Genomic DNA, 10986 nt, shown 5'->3' on the forward strand with positions numbered 1-10986 from the left:
AACACTAACTATGAGAATTCTCTAGGAAAAGACCTACAATTAACTTTTTCTATTGTTCTACATTTTAAGCTTAAAGGCNCTTAAGAAAGCAGCCTTTGTAGGAGCCCTCCTGTCAGCTTAATCCCTGACTGAGCTGCAGCAGGGCCTCGGCAGAGGCAGCGAGGCTCTGAAAGCCAAGAGCCACAGCTGCTTTTAAAATCTAAGGCCCGATATTGACCGACCCTATTGCGCCAAATGTGGTGTTCCTGCCTGCACACAGACCGGCGACTTGTCTGCGTGGGCTGAACACCTTGGGGTGGGTTCGCACTCTTGCCTGCAGAACCCACTGTGGATCCGAACTGGAGGACGAGAACTCCTGTGAAGGAACAGGGCTGCGAAAGGAAAATATGGGGCCTTGGCAAAGTGTCTGATCAAAGCCCTTATCTTGCTTAAATACAAAGAAGGGTTTCCAGCATTTCCCTGAGTCCTTAGAAGTTGCCACGGCGTTCTCGCGATGGTGGGCAGTCCTGGCAGTGGCGGGCAGGTGTCCGATGGTGGGCGGTCTAAGCGACGGTGGGCAGTGACAGTGGGCGGTTCGAGGACACTGTGTTCCGGCTGGCCTGGTGCACTCCGGCTGCGCGATCCCCGCGTGCCTGTAAAAGGCAGGACACCATTTAGAGGTTTAGAGGGAGGAGCCAACAAGAGATAAGCAGATTTCTGAGTTCAAGCCCCATCTTATGACAGAGTATATTCCAACTAAAAAATAGCTTAAGTCCAGGCATGGTGGTACACACCTTTAATCTGGGCAGTACCTACATAAGGGCAATGGAAGAAGAAAGGCTTCCTTCTTCTTCCTCTGCTTGTATTTACTTGCCAGAATATCTGTTGAAACCTAAACTTCAGGATTTCATACAGAAGACCAGCTGAAACACCTATCCTAATGGGACTGAGCAATTACTTGATTCTTGGAATTTCCATACACAGCTGTTGATTGTTGGGTTAGCTAGGACATCCCAATAAATTCCCTTACTATTCCATGAGTTCTGTGACTCTAGAGCACCATGACTAATAAAGATGCTGTCTTTGCCTCATAAAAGTGTTTCAGTTTCATAAGATCCCACTTATTCTTTGTTGCTCTTAGTGCCTGCACTACTGGTATTATCTTAAAGTTTTCACCAGTGCCAATTCACTCAAGGCCATTCCCAGTTTTCTCTTCTATCAGGTTCAGTGCATCCCATTTTATGTTGAGATTTATAATCCAGTGGGACTTGTGTTTCGTACAAGGTGATAAACATGTAGATTATTTGCATTTGTCTACATTTGGACATCCAGTTAGACAAGGACAATTTATTAAAGAAGCTATCTTTTTTCCCATGGTCAAATTTAAGTTTCTTTATCAAAATGCACGTATCCATATGTGTGTGGACTTATATCTGGGTTTTATATTTGTTTCCTTTTCTCAACCTATTTTTATGGCAATAGCCTGAGGGATTTTTTACTACTTCCAGAAAGATATAATAAAGTTAGAATAAAGAATAAAAAATGCCTCATCCTCATAGAATAGCAAATTAAGGATACATAATAAGGAGCATGATGAGCTTTCATAAACTGAACTGAGAAGAGAAATAGGCTTTGCACAGATTTGTGATAAAGTATATATATTAATTATAAATCAGGTCCAAGGATCAAGCTGCAGGTGTGCCCTATAAGGCCATATTAAGGCAAGGCCCTAAAAAGATACTGCTTTGAATTTATAGTGAGCTTACAGAAGGAAATACTGTTTTGCATTTATTATCTACACTCTGCTGTAACTCCCTTTTGTGCATCATTTTACCTATGAGGTAACAATTTTCTTACATAGAGAGTTTCTTGTCAAAAAGCTCTAAAAAGCTGAAAACAAAAATCAAAATTTTTTATATCCCCTTTCTGCTTCATCCAGTGTGCATGTGTCCCTATATGAGTCTGATTTTTTTTTTCCTTTTCCTTTCTCTCTGGCTGAGGAAGAGTCAAAAAATTCAAATTCTGAGCCTCTTGCCTGGCAAGCAAGAGCCTCCTGAATAAAGATCACAAATAACTAAATTTATTTCTTAATCCCCTGATGGGCTCAACAGGGGTCAATTACCAGAAGCCATCAGCCTTTGGCTTCAGGAGAGCAAAAGAGAGTTAATTTTCATAAGCCACAAGAATAATAAAAGAGAGTTAAAAATCCAAAAGGCATCAGCTTTCAGCTTTCAACTGACACTGCATTCCACCTTAGGATTTCACTGTGTATGACCCCAAGAGTGAAGGTCAGATACATCGTCTTTATCTGGGTCACAATATTTTTTTCCTGCTACTTGTTCTTCTTTGTACACTATGCCATGTCACCTGCATCCTGAAGCAGACATATTGGAGATATGGCTGTTTCTACAATATTGGCCAAACATTTACTATGGCCTTGGTATTTAAATTTAATAATCCAAGAAGAAGAATGTAAAGGCAGCTGGTGACTGAGACACCTAACATCATCCTTTCTCTTTGTGCCTTCATGCAACTAATTCTATGAGGAATTTAGCACAGAACCTGCTTTTTAACACCGATTTACACTGAACATTGTATCATAATTTTTGCTCAGTCACTATCTTTTCCTGTGTCTTGTGATACCAAGTACCCTACAACTGGAAAGCTTCATCATGTTTTTCTTAGCTCCAAATATAACTGGCATCTTCAATAAAGCATCATTACCAAAATTTAACATGTTGGTGGTGTTCTGCATCTTACCTGCCTCTCTCCCTGTCTACCACAACACCTTGGAAAAACTCATGGTGGCTATGAAGGCTTTTGCCTCCAGTGGAAGCCTGCTAGGGTACATCATTTTCCAAAAGTTCTATATTATTTTGATGAAACCAGATGCCAGTTTTACTTAAAACATACAGAATTACTTTATTAAATAAGTTTTAAATTTTTAATTAGCATATATAAATGTCTTACATATTTGTCTTCAAAGTACAATCACAAAATCTGAAGGGCTTTCTTATAGGTCCAAATATGAAAAACATGTCCCCAGAATGTTTGTACTTTCTATTTTCCTCTCCCTTCCTAAACCTTAAATTACTTTCCTAAATATAGTACCTAAAATCTATTATTCCCTTATTTCATCACTGATACATTCCTAAGACTGATTATTAAGGTCCAAATATCAAAACAACCAAGATCCATCAATCAAAATGTATTACTTGGATATACTGGCTAACCCATCTAATCAGGTTTTACCAACTCATCCCACCACAGACTTGCTCTTTTCACTCCTTAAAATCACTTCTACAGAGATGCTTACTGTCTGGGTTTGTCCAACCTACAAACAGCTTTTCCTTGTCCCTCTGAAGGAATAAACATTCTTTGTGTTGAGAATTCAGTGTTTTGGTATCTGGGTGTTTATTTTTAATCTAAGAAGCACTGCAAACATGTTATATCAAATACTAGGTTATAATAATAGGTGAGTATGCACATGTAAATCTCCATTCTTCCTATGATGGTTGAGTACCATTGTGAAACTCATAATATTTTTGGTACGCTTTGCTTCTAAAATTTTCCTTTTAACTAAGAAATAAAGAAAGCTCTTGGGCAAAGAATTACAGTGAATTGGTGATACATAAAATTAAATTAATATAGTAACAAAAGTTGTATTTATGAGCCTGTAATGAGGATGTGGTAAGGTGGTAGAAATAGTATAGCATGTAGAGTGATGTCAGAGAGCCCTGAAATTTGGGTAAGATTCCTAATATGCATTGAGGATGTTGAATCGTATGGAAACTTCCTAAGAAAGGCACAGGGTATGAAACAACATAGGATTCAAATTGTATATGTTACGAGTACCTTTTATGAGCAAGAAACTAACAACAAAGGGGGATAAATTTGTTGAGAAAATTAGATTTATTACTGGACCAATGACAATTCTTACTTTGTTAAGGTCAAAAAAGAAAAATAAGAAATCTCGAGAAAAAATTGTTTTGAATTTATTAACATAAGAAGTATATAAATTGTGTGTAGTGCTATGTATGGTGAAAATGTTTTTGAGTACCAGTGTACTTTATTGTATACTCCTGCAATTAATGTAAACATAAAAGTTTCAACACTTACTTTTATCAGGTATGGTCACAGAAATCAGAAAACTAACAAATACTTGGAAAAGATTGATCTCAAAAAGTTGGTGTGAAACTACCTGAACAGTGTATGCCATAAACATTCCCACATTCAGGGCCTTGGCTCAAAAAAATAAGTGAAGGTGGAGGCAGATGGTGTGGAAAGATCAATATTCAACATTTGAATTGGGAAAATGCTGACCTAAACAGAAGCAAATAACTAAAAACCAAAAACTTAGTTACAGATATTAGTATATCTCTTCTAAAAAGAACTCTTGATTATCAATTTGATTATATCTGAATTCAACTTTATCTAAACTACTGGGCATGACTATGATGGGCTTTTGGGTCAGGTCATTTAAACTAGAAGGACTTGGTACAAATTAGGATCTTTTGAGCCACAAGCACCCATCTGATATCTGGGTCACTCATTCTGGTGACAGCCCACATAAAAAGACCTGTTCAAAAGAAGCTCTTGAATTTTGACTGCGTACCCTCACTCTTACTGGCAAGTTCATATATAAGCCATCTCTGCACCAGTGTTAGAATGTACTACAAGACTTCAACTGAGGTGGTTTGAATATGCTTGGCCTAGGGATTGGTACTATTAAGAGGTATGGCCTTCTTCGAGAAAGTATGTCACTGTGGGAATGGGCAATGAGACTCTCCTTCTAACCATGCTGAAGCCAGTCTTCTCCTCGTGACCTTCAGATGAAGATGGAGAACTCTCAGCTCATTCTATACCATGCCAACACTGTCTTGATGATAATGCACTGAACCTTTGAACCTGTAAGTGATACCCTATTAAATGTTGTCTTTATAATAGTTGCCTTTGTCATGTTGTCTATTCACAGCAGTGAAACCTTAACTAAGACACCAACTTAGACTAAAAACCTACAGGTCTCTAGGAATCCTCTAGGTCTCATATACACCAGATTGTGTCCACTGATGTATCCAGTTTCTTAGACTGAACAACCAACAAGTTGTAGGCCTTTCCTTTGTGAGATCGCCTTTTTTAGATTTTCTAGCTAATGATAATAACCCACATTCTAATCTATCTGCCTCTCTCTCTCTCTCTCTCTCTCTCTCTCTCTCTCTCTCTCTCTTTCTCTCCCTCTCTCTCTGTCATTCATCATCATCTATCATCTCTTTATAATATATGTTATACATACATATATACACAGATACATACACACATATACATACAATTATGTTCTGTTCTATTAGAGAACAGTAACTAATAGACCTACTTAGGACTTGTTGCTCAGAGAGGTACCAGAGTTTCTCTAAACAATACAGGCTTTGCTTCTGTCAATCTTTTCTATTGCCAGAGATAGTTGATAAGACCCTCTTGATGAAGATATCACACACTTTGGTTTTCATGTTTAGAAAAATCAAACTGTACCTTCCTTGCTTTTGACTAACTTTCATGGTGCAGGGAAATGCTGCATAGTCTGCAGTTGTTGCTGGAGAAAAAGCATCAATAGTCCTACAAAGCTGTATTTTTTTTTAGATTTAGGATACCTCAGTGCCAGTTTATTTGTGCATACCTCAGAATAGTGCCATCAATGTTGTAGAGGGTAATCAATTGTTCTCTGATTGAATTTTAGGCCCATTCCATATGAAGGAATTCATACCTGATACTACAAATATAGAATAACCACAACAACATGGAAAAGGGGATCTTAGTACCTACTTGAATACTGTTTTTAAACAAAATTTTATGGTCACAAATATACCTTCTAAACATATGTGCTCATACACATATACAAATACCACTCCCTTTCATCTTAGCTCTAAATTTTGTCCCTGTATCTATATCCTTTCGTGGATATTTTGTTCCTTACTCTAAGGAGGAATGAAGTATTCACATGGTGGTCTTCCTTCTTAGTATTCTTGTGTTTTGCAAAATGTGTCGGGTATTCTAAGTTTCAGGCTAATATCCGCTTATCAGTGAGTGCATATCTAGTGACTTCTTTTATGATTGGGTTGCCTCACTAATGATGATATCCTCCAGATATATCCATTTGCCCAAGAATTTNATAAATTCATTGTTTTCAATAGCTGAGTAGCACTCCATTGTGTAAATGTACCACATTTTCTGTATCCATTCCTCTATTGAGGGACATCTGGGTTCTTTCCAGCTTCTGGCTATTATAAATTAGGCTGCTATGAACATACTGGAGCATGTGTCCTTATTACCAGTTGGAAGATCTTCTGGGTATATGCCCTGAAGAGGTATTGCTGGGTCCTCCGGTAGTACTATGTCCAATTTTCTGAGGAACCGCCAGACTGATTTCCAGAGTGGTTGTACAAGCTTGCAATCCCACCAGCAATGGAGGAGTGTTCCTCTTTCTCCACAACCTTGCCAGCATCTGCTGTCACCTGAATTTTTAATCTTAGCCATTCTGCCAGGAGTGAGATGGAATCTCAGGGTTGTTTTGATTTGCATTTCCCTGATGNCTAAGGATNTTGAACATTTTTTCAGGTGTTTCTCAGNCANTCGGTATTCCTCAGTTGAGAATTCTTTGTTTAGCTCTGTACCCCATTTTTTAATGGGGTTATTTGAATTTCTAGAGTCCAGCTTCCTGAGCTCTTTGTATATATTGGATATTAGTCCTCTATACTATTATGTTCCACTTCTTTAACAACAGCCCCAAGTTATAACTTGCCATGTTTTATCCTGGCATCTCTTAAATCCAAGTGGCCAGTCCTCATGTCCATGTTTTCATGACTCACATACCCCATGACATTTTCTCTCTCCACATTCCCTCTCTTCTCCTTTGTGATCCTCCTCAGACTCCAAGCCTAGAAACCAAAACCCTGCCTACCTCTCTTTTGCCCAGCTATAGTCTGTATTCATCTTTATTCAACCAATAGTTTTAAATTTGTGAATAAGTTTGTTTAGAATCACTTGGGATAAGTGGAGAGTTTTTCGTCCCTGGAGGGAACCAGGCCCGTATTTACAATTACAGTACATAGGAAAAGGCCAATCATCAAATTCTTGTGTAAGACACAAGTACTTAGTACCTGCTGAGGTACCTACCACACTCCAGTTCCTATTTCCAAACATGTAGTCACAGAGGTAATCCTGAATCAATTCAAGTAGGTAAACAAAAAGTAAGTCATCCGTGTTTGAAAGGAGATTGTAGGCAAGAGAGAGGAGTTAAGTGGAATAGCAGAAGAATTAGAGTGAGTTGATAGGTGGTGCTACATAGTATAACATTATTACTCTACAATCTCAGTGTGACCATTGCTCTCTCTGAAATTTTGGATTGCTTTTCTTTAATTATTATTAAATGTAAATGTGTACAAATGTATAATAAATATATACAATGGGGTACATTCTCAGTACTTTTAATGTTGTATAAATATTCTGTGTACAATTAAAAAGGAAATTCACTCCCACCACTGCTTCTTGCAGGTCTTATACACCAAAGAGGTTCTGCTAAAATTTGCTAAAGCTCTGATTCGTTAATTTACTAAATAGGCCCCTGTCTCTAGTAATTTCCTTCCTTTTCCATTTACTTTTCCCTTTTCCCCTTAACTCAGGTGTCTACAGAGGAACACAGGAACACTTAGCGGTGGCTCCAATGTGCTCAGTGGCCTGCATTGTGGGAGGTGCTGACCAGTCCTTAGTGACTTCTGGACACTGCAATCTTCATTGCAGTACTCTCAGATGGGTACAGAGGGCACCTGCACACCCTCAGTCTAGTCAGCCACCTCTGGCTGAGCAACAGTGAATTCATTCTACCTGAAATTCCTCCTAGGTTACATCCTTCTCAGCAGCAGCAGTGGCAGCAGTAAACTTTCTGGAGGAGATGACACTAACATTCAGCAGTGTTCTCAATGGCAAGAATAGCAGGAGCTGCAAGCAATAGATTTTCCCAGTCTCACTTCAGATTTATGATTTGAATACCATTACTTTTCCTTCTGTAGATGTATAGCCTTTTGTTTTAGGATGAAATGTTCTATAGATATGTTAAATACATTTGTTTTATAACTTCTCTTTGTTAGACTGGGTCTATGTTTAATTTCTGTTTTGAGGATCTGTCTATTGATGAGAGTGGGGTGTTAAAGGCTCCCAGTATAAATGTGTGTAGTGCTATCTGTGCTTTGAAATTTACTAAAGTTTCTTTAATGAATGTGGATACCCTTTCTTTTTGAGCATAGACATTCAGAATTGAGAGTTCATGTTGGAAGATTTTTCCTTTGAAAAGTATGAAGTGCCCCTCATCTTTTTTTGATAACTTTGTGTTGGAATTCCTTTTTATTTGGTACTAGAATGGCAATTCCAGGTTGTTTCTTCATACCCTTTGCTTGGAAAATTGTTCTCCAGCATTTCACTCTGAGGTAGGGTCTGTGTTTGTACCTGAGGTGGGTTTCCCATATGTAGCAAAATGTTTGGTCCTGTTTATGTAGCCAGTCTGTTACTCATTGTCTTTTTATTGGGGAATTATTCCATTGATATTAAGAGATGTTAAGGAAAATAATATTTATTTCTTGTTATTTTTGTTGTTAGAATTGGGATTCTGTTTTAGGGGCTATCTTCTTTTAGGTTTATCAAAGGATTAAGTTCTTGCTTTTTCTAGGGTGTCATTTCCCTCCTTGTTTTAGAGTTTTCCCTTTATTATCCTTTGAAGGGCTCGATTCATGGAAAGATATTGTGTGAATTTGGTTTTCTTATGGAATACTTTGCTTTTTCCATTTATGGTAATTGAGAGTTTTGCTCAGTATAGTAGCCTGGTCTGGTACTTGTATTCTCTTCGGTTCTGTATAACATATGTCCAAGATCTTCTGGCTTTCATAGTCTCTGGTGAGAAGTCTGATGTAATTCTGATAGGTCTGCCTTTATATGTTACTTGATCTTTTTACCTTACTGCTTTTAATATTCTATCCTTGTTTTGTGCATTTGTTTGTATGATTTTTATATGTTGGGAGGAATTTCTTTTCTGGTTCAGTCTACTTGGAGTTCTGTGGTCTTCTTGTATGTTCATTGGTATCACTTTCTTTAGGTTTGGGAAGTTTTCTTCTACAATTTTGTTGAAGATATTTACAAGTCCTTTAAGCTGAAAAATCTTCATTGTCATCTACTCCTATTATCTGTAGGTTTGGTCTTCTCATTGTGTCCTTGACCTCCTGGCTAATTCAGGTTAGAAACTTTTTGTATTTTGCATTTTCTTTGACTGTTGTCTCAATGTATTCTATGGTATGTTATACACCTGAGATTCTCTTTTCTATCTTTTGTAGTCTGTTGCTGATGCTTGCATCTATGACTCTGGATCTCTTCCAGTGTTTTGTATTCCTTTGTGATTATTTTATGGTTTCTATTTCCATTTTTAGATATTGGATGGTTTTGTTCAATTCCTTCACTGTTATGGTTTTGTTTTCCTGTATTTCTTCAAGGGATTTGGGGTTTCATCTGTAATTGATTCTACCTGTTTACTTGTGTTCTCCTGTATTTCTTTAAGGGAGTGTTTTTATGTCCTTCTCAGAGTCCTCTATCATCACCATGAAATGTGATTTTAAATTCAAATCTTGATTTTCTGATGAAATGGGGAATCCAGGACTTGCTGATGGGAGAAATGGGTTATGATGATGCCAAGTAGCCTTGGTTTCTCTTGTTTATGTTCCTGTTCTTGCCTCTTGCCATATGATTATCTCTTGTGCTACCTGCCCTTGCTGACTCTGATTGTAGTCTATCCCTCCTGTGAGTCTGGTTATCTCAGAACTCGTCAAAGTCCAGCTGTCTTTGTGATCCTGTTTTCCTGAGATTCTTGGTTTATCAGAACTCCAGGTGTCAAACTGAATCTGGGATTCCAAGATCCTGGTGTGGCCAAGTGCCTGTCTCAGGGTGTTGCAGTTGTGGGTGGGTAGCCAGAACTCTGGGTTTTCTTCTGACACAGCTGCCAGCTACAAGGAACCAGTGACTCTGGCTGCGCTAGGGTTTATGTTTCCCTGGTTCTTGTTGGGGTCCCAGTTACCCTATGTGTTGGATAAGATGTGCCCTCAGCTGTTATCTTGAATGTGTCAGAGTTTCAGTGTTCCTGCTTACTGCTTATTTTAATGTCTGACAGAACAGCATACATTTAAATTTTTTTCTTTTCTGCCCCATTTATTAACTTAGTATTATGAAGTCCAATATTCAGTATGGTACTTCACTAACCATGCTTGATGCCTGGAATACCTATGTTTACCATACAAAGTATCATGATGTGGAGGCACATTTTAGAATGATAAATGATGGGAATAAACTCCCAGTGAAACGAGAGGTAGATTATAGATACACATTATGGAACAGTTCTCAGTGACAACACCATTTCAATATTCTCCCACCTAGAAGGAAAACACTTCTACACAACTGACATAGAATTGTAGAATTCATGATGAATGACAGGAAAATGTTATTGTGAGATTTGTGTGTGTGTGTGTGTGTGTGTGTTTCTCAAAATAACATATCACAAATCACATAAGTAATTATATTACATGTATATACATGTGGAGTTTTTAGGGTCACTTATGTATACAATCATATCATCTGCAAATAATGATATTTTGACTTCTTTCTTTCCAATTTGGATCCCCTTGATCTCCTTTTGTTGTCGGATTGCTCTGGATAGGATTTCAAGTACTGCATTAAATAGGTAGGGAGAAAGTGGGCAGCCTTGTCTAGTCCCTGATTTTGGTGGGATTGCTTTGAGTTTCTCTCCATTTACTTTGATGTTGACTACTGGTGTGCTGTAGATTGCTTTTACTATGTTTAGGTAGGGGCCTTGAATTCCTGATTTTTCAAGACATTTATCATGAAGGGGTNTTGGATTTTGTCAAATGCTTTCTCATCATCTAATGAGATGATCATGTGGTTTTTGTCTTTGAGTTTGTTTAT

Source organism: Mus pahari, unplaced genomic scaffold (genome assembly GCF_900095145.1).
Source record: "Mus pahari unplaced genomic scaffold, PAHARI_EIJ_v1.1 scaffold_9006_1, whole genome shotgun sequence".
Lineage (NCBI taxonomy): Eukaryota > Metazoa > Chordata > Mammalia > Rodentia > Muridae > Mus > Mus pahari.